Raw genomic sequence first — 9079 nt, 5'->3', positions numbered from 1 at the left:
AATAAATAAATAAATAAATATTTTTAAAAAAGAGTAAAAGACTAAAAGACTGTTACTGGTCTGGTCCAGTGATGCCACCCAACCAGATGAATTCTCCATGGCTTGTTTTGTGTCAGGTAATTCTCCAGAATGGCAGCCTTGCTGCTGCACCAGTCCTAACCTAACTCCCACATGGGGCACACAGAGGATGTGCTCATAACCAGGCACAGAAGAGACAAGCTGGTATTTTGGAAGTCCAGATTCTTCCAAACCCAGTGGGTAATAAGCCATTGTTTCTGGCTGGGCATGGTGGTTCACACCTGTAATCCTAGCTCTTTGGGAGGCAGAGGCAGAGGGACAGCTTGAGCTCAGGAGTTTGAGACCAGCCTGGGCTAATATAGTGTGACCCCATTCTCCAGAAAAAGGAAAAAGAAAAAAAGTGTAACCAGTGTTTCTGCAAAACACTGCCTGCATAAGCCAGGTGTGGTGCTGCACACCTGTAGTCTCAGCTACTCAGGAGGCTGAGGTGAGAGAATCCCATGAACCCAAGAGTTCAAGACCAGCCTGGGCAACAGAGTGACACCCTGTCTCAAAACAAACAGCAACAACAACAAAAACGCCAAACATTCTGTAGAACTCATGTAAATAGACATCGCATGACAAAGGGGGTCTGAAATCCAAGAAGCAGGGTGAGACAACATAAAATGTGTTTCCTCACTGCATCATGTGAATTTTTAAGACAGAGGCTCCCAAAGTATTTCACTATGGAACGCTTTTTATTAGGAAGCACTTCATAGAACTAAGATACCTCGGCTGGGCATGGTAGCTCACACCTGTAATCCCAGCAATTTGGGAGGCCAAGGCCCGCAGTTCACCTGAAGTCAGGAGTTCGAGACCAGCTTGGACAACATGATGAAACCCCATATCTACTAAAACTACAAAAATTAGCCAGGTATGGTGGCATGAGCCTGTAATCCCAGCTACTTGAGAGGCTGAAACAGCAGAATCGCTGGAATCCGGTGGCAGAAGCTGCAGTGAGCCAAGATCACACCACTGCACTCCAGCCTGGGCGACAGAGTGACACTCTGTCTCAACAAACAAAATACAACAACAACAAAAGAACTAGGATGCCTCAGAAGGTACTTTGGAAAACAAGGGGTTTTGAAAGTCTGAGAGCATCTACGAGAACAATGGGTAAGACAGATCTAGATCTATTGCAGAGTAGCTAGGGCACACTGGCTTTCCCTTTCAGCTGCTGGTACAGCAGTATGAGATGGCGGGTGTAACTGCAAACTCTAGTGAGCAAGTATTTCCCAACCCTACCTAATTTTCAGACTCAGCTGGGGTGCTTATTAAAAAATGCAGACTGGGTGTGGTGGCTCATGCCTGCAATCTCAGCACTTTGAGAGGTTGAGGTGGTAGGATCACTTGAGCCCAGGAGGTTTTTCTTGTTGAGGCGGAGTCTCGCTCTGTCACCAGACTGGAGTGCAGTGTTGAGATCTTGGCTCACTGCAACCTCCGCCTCCTGGGTACAAGCGATTCTCCTGCCTCAGCCTGCCGAGTAGCTGGGACTACAGGTGTGTGCCACCACGCCCAGCTAATTTTTGTATTTTTAGTACAGACGGGGTTTCATCGTGTTAGCCAGGATAGTCTCGATCTCCTGACCTTGTGATCCGCCTGCCTCGACCTCCCAAAATGCTGAGATTACAAGTGTGAACCACCACGCCCAGCCCATGCTGTCCTTAAGCACACACTTTGGTGCATACACAGCTGCTCAGCAAACCAACTCAAAAGAAAAACCTGAGACGGATGGCACCTGGAAGCAGAGTCCTACACCGAGCTCTGTGCCTGTGGATTTATGACTTTGATGGAGACTTAGCAGTGAGCACGGATGCCAGGCCAAGGTGGAGGATTAGTACAGAGTGTAGCGAGCATCTGCCCTCCAAATCAACTCCAGGGCTGAAACTCGGGGTATCAAATGAGAGGATAAACACAGGTCCTCAATTTAGGTTCTTCCACATTCGCTGACATTTACTGAGCATCTACTATGTGCCAGGCATCATGAGAACTTTTTTTTTTTTTTTTAAGATGGAGTTTCGCTCTTATCACCCAGGCTGGAGTGCAGAGGCACAATCTTGGCTCACTGCAACCTCCGCCTCCTGGGTTCAAGCGATTCTCCTTCATCAGCCTCTAAGTAGCAGGGATTACAGGCGCCTGCCACCACGCCCAGCTAATTTTTCTATTTTTTTGGTGGGGGGACAGAGCCTTACTCTGTTGCCCAGGCTGGAGTGCAATGGTGAGATCTCAGCTCACTGCAAACTCCACCTCCTGGGTTCAAGCGATTCTCCTGCCTCAACCTCCCTAGTAGCTGGGAATACAGGCACCTGCCACCATGCCCTGCTAATTTTTTCTATTTTTTAGTAGAGATGGGACCATGTTGATCAGGTTGGTCTCGAACTCTTAACCTCAGGTGATCCACCCGCCTCGGCCTCCCAAAGTGCTGAGATTACAGGCATGAGCCACCAAGCCCAGCCCATGAGAACTTTTTCTACATATATCAAACTATGTAGTCTCCCTGACTACAAATCCTGAAATAGGTACAATTTCAGTTCTCATTTTGCAGGTGAGGCGGCTGAGACTGAGAATTGCGAACCAGTTGCGTGTGGTGTGCAGATTTTCACTCACAGCTGTGCTTGCAACCCCCATGTCCTACCTCCCTTCCAAAAAGTACCTGTGGCTGGGTGTGGTCACTCACCCCTGTAATCCCAGTCCTTTGGAGGTAGAGGCAGGAGGACTGCTTGAGCCCAGGAGTTCCCGACCAGCCTGGGCAACAAAGACCCTGTCTCTACAAAAAAAAAATTTAAGGGCCGGGCGTGGTGGCTCACGCCTGTAATCCTAGCACTTTGCGAGGCCAAGACGGGTGGATCACGAGGTCAGGAAATCGAGACCATCCTGGCCAACACAGTGAAACCCCATCTCTACTAAAAATACAACAAATTGTATTTTTTTTAAGACTCTGTCTCAAAAAAAAAAAAATTAAAATTAAAATTAGCCAGTATGGTGGCAAGTGCCTGTGGTCCCAGCTACTTGGGAGGCTGAGGCAGGAGGATCTCCTGAGCCCAGGAGTTTGAGGTTATAGTCAGCTATGATTGTGCCACTGCACTCTATCCAGCCTGGGTGACAGAATGAGACCCTGTCTCAAAACAATAAAATAAAACACCCCAAATCCACCCCCGCCACTACCAAAAAAAAATACACTTGTGCCAGATGAGATTTGTTAAGAAAAAGTATCCAGATAATTTTAACTTTAATCTGCTTTATGCAGATTTTTGGCTTGAATCTGGGGTAAGAACTGTTAGCCCTGTTGTACAGATGAGGCTGCTGGTGCTTGGCAAGGTCCCACAGCCAGCAAACCCTTTTTTTTTTTTTTTTTTTTTGGTAGACAAAGTTTCGCTCTGTCACCTAGGCTGGAGTGCAGTGGCAGGATCTCAATTTCTGCTCACTGCTACCTCCACCTCCCAGGTTCAAGCAATTCTCATGCTTCAGCCTCCCAAGTAGCTGAGATTACAGGTGCACGCCACCATGTCCAGCTAATTTTTGCATTTTTAGTAGAGATAAGGTTGCACCATATTGGCCAGGCTGGTCTCAAACTCCTGACCTCAAGCAATCTGCCCACCTCAGCCTCCCAAAGTGCTGGGATTACAGGCCCTACCAGTGTTTGAGGAACGATTAGCATTCTTTTTTTTTTTCAGCTGAAGAAACTCAGCTTCAGATAAATCAGTTGCTCAAGGCCACATAGCTGGGCACCTTCACCTCAATGTGTCTAGGTATGCATTTTTTTTTATTAGTTTTTTTTTTCTTTTTTTTTTTCTGAGACAGAGTTTCGCTCTTGTTGCCCAAGCTGGAGTGCAATGGCACGATCTCGGCTCACCGCAACCTCTGCCTCCTGGGTTCAAGCAATTCTCCTGCCTCAGGCACTTGAGTAGCTGGGATTACAGGCACGTGCCACTATGCCTGGCTAAGTTTTTGCATTTTTAGTAGAAATGGGGTTTCATCATGTTAGCCAGGCCGGTCTCAAACCCCTGACCTCAGGTGATGTGCCCTCCTCGGCTTCCCAAAGTGTTGAGATTACAGGCGTGAGCCACTGCACCTGGCCTGTTTGTTTTTTTGAGTCTCACTCTGTGGCCCAGGCTGGAGTGCAATGGCCTGATCTCAGCTCACTGCAACCTTCAGACTCTCAGGTTCAAGTGATTCTCCTGCCTCAGCCTCCCAAGTAGCTGGGATTACAGGTGCCTACCATCACGCCCAGCTAATTTTTTGTATTTTTAGTAGAGAGGGTTTCACCATGTTGGCCAGGCTGGTCTCGAACTCCTGACCTCAGGTGATCTGCCCTCCTTGGCCTCCCAAAGTGCTAGGATTACAGGCGTGAGCCACCGCGCCTGGTCTAAATTAGATTTTTGTAGAGATGAGGTCTTGCTATGTTGCCCAGGCTGGTGTTGAACTCCTGGCCTCAAGTGATACTCTTGCCTTGACCTCCCGAAGTACAGAGAGCACAGGTGTGAGGCACCATGCTTGGCCTTTTTTATTTTTTTTTAAATGCTGTTGGTGTCTTTTATCAGTTTTTAATTTTCCAACTATCATGTCTTTAAATAGCATCTTTGGGCAGGGCGTGGTGGCTCATGCCTGTAATCCCAGCACTTTGGGAGGCCGAAGTGGGCATATCACGAGGTCAGGAGATTGAGACCATCTTGGCTAACACTGTGAAACCCCATCTCTACTAAAAATGCAAAGAATTAGCCAGGTGGTGGTGGCGGGGCGCTGTAGTCCCCAGCTGCTTGGGGAGGCTGAGGCAGTGAGGAATGACCGTGAACCCAGGAGCTGGAGCTTGCAGTGAGCAATGCACGGCCAGCCTGGGGCGACGGGAGTGAGACTCCATTTCAAAAAAAAAAATAAATAAATATAAATAAACTAATAATAAATAAATAAATATTGTCTTTGTACCTATCCTTTCTTCTGTTTCTGGAATGCCAATTAAATGTGCTTACCCCCCCCCCCCCAATTTTTTTTCCTTTAAAAAGCCACTTAGCCAGGCGCGGTGGTCAAGCTGTAATCCCAGCGGGTTGAGCCGGTAGCGAGCGCCGGATCACGTGAGATCGTGCCATTGGCACTCCGCGTCAGACGGTGTGGGAGAGCACCATAGCGAGGAAGACACGGTGAACCCCGTCTCTACTAAAAATAAAAAAGACTAGTCCGGCGACGGTGGTGGGCGCCTGTAGTCCCAGCTACTCGGGAGGGCTGGGCAGTGACAAGGAGACGATGGCGTGCACACACCGGTTGTGCGGAGCTTAGCGAAGTGAAGACATGAGATACACAGAAAGACCGCACATGACAAAAACTACCAAGCACTAACATGGTTGCGATCATAGAGCGAGACATCCAGAAATGCATACCTTACAAAACAAAAAAAAAATAAAAAGCCACTTGTATAAATGTGTTAGATCAATTTTGCTATTTAACCCAGCTATTGGGTTACTATTGATTATTGCATTTTTTTTTTTTTCCCTACACAACACTGAGGTATGCGTTTTCATTTTTTTTTTTTGAGATGGAGTCTCACTGTGTCACTCAGGCTGGAGTGCAGTGGCATGACCTCAGTTCACTGCAACCTCCAGCTCCCGGGTTCAAGCGATTCTTCTGCCTCAGCCTCCTGAGTAGCTGGGACTACAGCTGCATGCCACCACACCCAGACATTTGTATTTTTAGTAGAGACAGGGTTTCAACATATTGGCCAGGCTGGTCTCAAACTCCTGACATTGTGATCCCCCCGCCTCGGCCTCCCGAAGTGCTGGGATTACAGGTGTGAGCCACTGTGCCCGACCTTGCATTTTTCATTTGTAAAAGTTACGTCAGTGGGTTCCTTTCCTACTTACTAGGCCATTTTGATGGGTTTTATTTATTTATTTATTTATTTATTTTTACAGTTTTGGCTTCCTTGCTGATAATTCCAAACTTTTAAATTTTTAAACATAGTTTAAATTTTGTATTATAATCAGTGATTGACAGTTTCATCATGTGAAGCCAACTTTGTGGGTGTTTTTGTTGTTTCTGCTGGTTCTTGTTCATATTATTTCCATTTGTGTTTGGTTATTTGTGTACTACTCATTACCTGAAGAATTATTTGTGGTGGGCTGGGTGCGGTGGCTCACACCTGTAATCCCAACACTTTGGGAGGCTGAGGCGGGCGGACTGCTTGAGGTCAAGAGTTCAAGACCAGCTTGGCCGACATGGTGAAAGCCCATCTCTACCAAAAAAAAAAAAAACATTGCTGGGCATGGTGGCAGGTACCTGTAATCCCAGCTACTTGGGAAGCTTAGGCAGGAGAATTGCTTGAACCAGGGAGGCGGAGGTTGCAGTGAGCTGAGATTATGCCACCGCACTATAGCCTAGGTGACAGCGAGACTCCATATCGTGGCTCACACCTGTAATCCCAGCACTTTGGGAGGCCAAGGTGGGTCAGGAGTTCGAGACCAGCCTGGCTAACATGGTGAAACCCTGTCTCTACTAAAAATACAAAAAATCAGTTGGGTGTCGTGGCATGTACCTGTAGTTCCAGCTACTTGGCAGGTGAGGCAGAATCACTTGAACCCAGGAAGCGGAGGTTGCAGTGTGCTGAGATCACGTCATTGCGCTCCAGCCTGGGCAACAAGAGCGAAACTGCATCTCAAAACAAACAAAAAATTATTTGTGGGGCTTCTAGATGACAGTTCCTTCCACAGGTGGACTTGTGTTTGTTCGTGCCGGACATGTCAGCTGGAAGTACCCTGTATCATACGGAGGACATGAATCTGGCTGCGAACCTGTGCCGAGGGCCAGTCTGTGACCACAAATTCTCAGGATCTTTCTTTTTTCATTTGATTTCTGCATCCTGAATACCTCTGCAGTCTTCCGGGTCATCCTTACCTGAGCTTGTAGTTCTCTGGGATCCCAGTTCCTGCAGTTGCTCACTGTGGGCCGGCTTTGGCCTTGACTTTTGCTTGCTCCTTCCAGTAAGGCTGCCAAGTAAGAAACCCCAGTGTGTCCACATCAGCGAACACCCTGAGAGCAAATGTGGCTTCTGAGCCCCACATACCATTCTCTTAACTATTTGGCGTGGTGGGTCCTTACTGCATTTTATTGGCTATTTGATCCTTTTATTTTTATTTTTATTTTTTTTTTGAGACGGAGTCTCGCTCTGTCGCCCAGAGCTGGAGTGCAGTGGCTGGATCTCAGCTCACTGCAAGCTCTGCCTCCCGAGTTTATGCCATTCTCCTGCCTCAGCCTCCCGAGTAGCTGGGACTACAGGCGCCCGCCACCTCGCCCGGCTAGTTTTTTGTATTTTTTAGTAGAGACGGGGTTTCACCGTGTTAGCCGGGATGGTCTCGATCTCCTGACCTCGTGATTCGCCCGTCTCGGCCTCCCAAAGTGCTGGGATTACAGGCTTGAGCCACCGCGCCCGGCCTTGATCCTTTTAAGGAGATTTTTTTTTCAGTTGTTCTCAACAGGAAGGTCCGAATAATCTAACTCACCCTCCCCACAAGATTCAAACCCGGGTCTTTTTGATTCTAAAATCTAAGCATTGAATCACTACCATAACGTATCCTAGTCCTCTGGAAATTCTGATTTCCTGAGAAGAACGTCAGAGACTTAGCTGCCTCTCAATGTCCATTTTTCCCTTTCTTTAAACTGAAAATTTAAGATACCCAGCTGGACGCGGTGGCTCACCCCTGTAATCCCAGCACTTTGGGAAACTGAGGCGAGTAGATTACTGGAGGCCAGGAGTTCGAAAGCAGCCTAGACAACATGGTGAAACCCTGTCTCTACTAAAATACAAAAATTAGCCGGGTGTGGTGGTGAGTACCTGTAATCCCAGCTACTCAGGAGGCTGAGGCAGGAGAATCATTTGAGACTGGGAGGCGGAGGTTGCAGTGAGCCGAGATCGCACCACTGCACCCCAGCCTGGGCGACAGATCAAGACTGTCTTAAATAAATAAGTGGCTATTTTAAAACTGTAATTACAGGGATTTTTAAAGAGTGTTTTGTTGGGCTATTGCACCCAGCTAAAAGATCGCATTTCCTAGACTCTCCTGCAGCCCTTCTGTGGCTAAGTGTGACGGGTGAGATGTATATAGAAGCATAGTGTAGTGCTTCTGGGAGGAAGGGGGCCTCCCTTCCGGCAAAATGGTGATAGTAAAAGCAAAATAATCTTGGCTGGGCACCGTGGCTCGCTCCTGTAATCCCAGCACTTTGGAAGGCTGAGGAAGGAGGATTGCTTGAGCCCAGGAGTTTGAGACCAACCTGGGCAACTTAGTGACCCCATCTGTACCAAAAAAAATTTAAAAATTATCTCGGTATGTGCCGCACACCTGTAGAAAACCAGCTGCTTGGCAGGATGAGGTGGGAGGTTTCCTTGAGCCCAGGAGGTTGCTGCAGTGAGCTGTGATCACACCACTGCACTCCAGCCTGGGTGACAGAATGAGACCCTGTCTCTAAGAGGGAAAAAAAAAAAATCTTGTTCAAGCTTCTACTATTTTGAGATTTTTCAAATCCAAACCGACACAGATGAGAAGAGTAAAAAATAATCTCAGACTAAGGGACTTGGCTAGGGATCCCTTCTCTCTCCACTTTTTCCATCCCCCATGCACAGGCCTACAACTCCCCTCTCTTCCCAAACCCTCCCTTCACAACACACAAACCAGTCTGCGCACAGCCTTATAAATATTGATTTTATAGAAAGGACCAACTCAAAATTGGTCAGATGCCACACGCTAGAAGCTTCCAGAACCACAATGATGGAAAGAAAACAAAACAAAACACAGAACAAACAAAAATACCCCAGACCAAAATGCCTGAAAAATCAAGGTCTTGGTTGACCAAAGGATTCTTAGAGAAACATGTGGCCGGGGTGAGGAGACCCCAATGCCTGAATGAGAGCCCAGAGTGGAAGGAAAAACAACCCAGAAATGCAAATCCGAAGTCCCTGCCCACAGGGCCCCCCCACGCTGTCAAAAGCGAGGCAAAGGGCTTCACAGCTTCATGGGGGTGGGGTTGATGGCAGTAGCTT

This window comes from Rhinopithecus bieti, unplaced genomic scaffold (assembly GCF_001698545.2).
Source record: "Rhinopithecus bieti isolate Rb0 unplaced genomic scaffold, ASM169854v2 scaffold_7888, whole genome shotgun sequence".
NCBI lineage: Eukaryota > Metazoa > Chordata > Mammalia > Primates > Cercopithecidae > Rhinopithecus > Rhinopithecus bieti.
The sequence above is the reverse complement of the archived record's forward strand: the minus strand, read 5'-3'. Positions refer to the sequence as shown.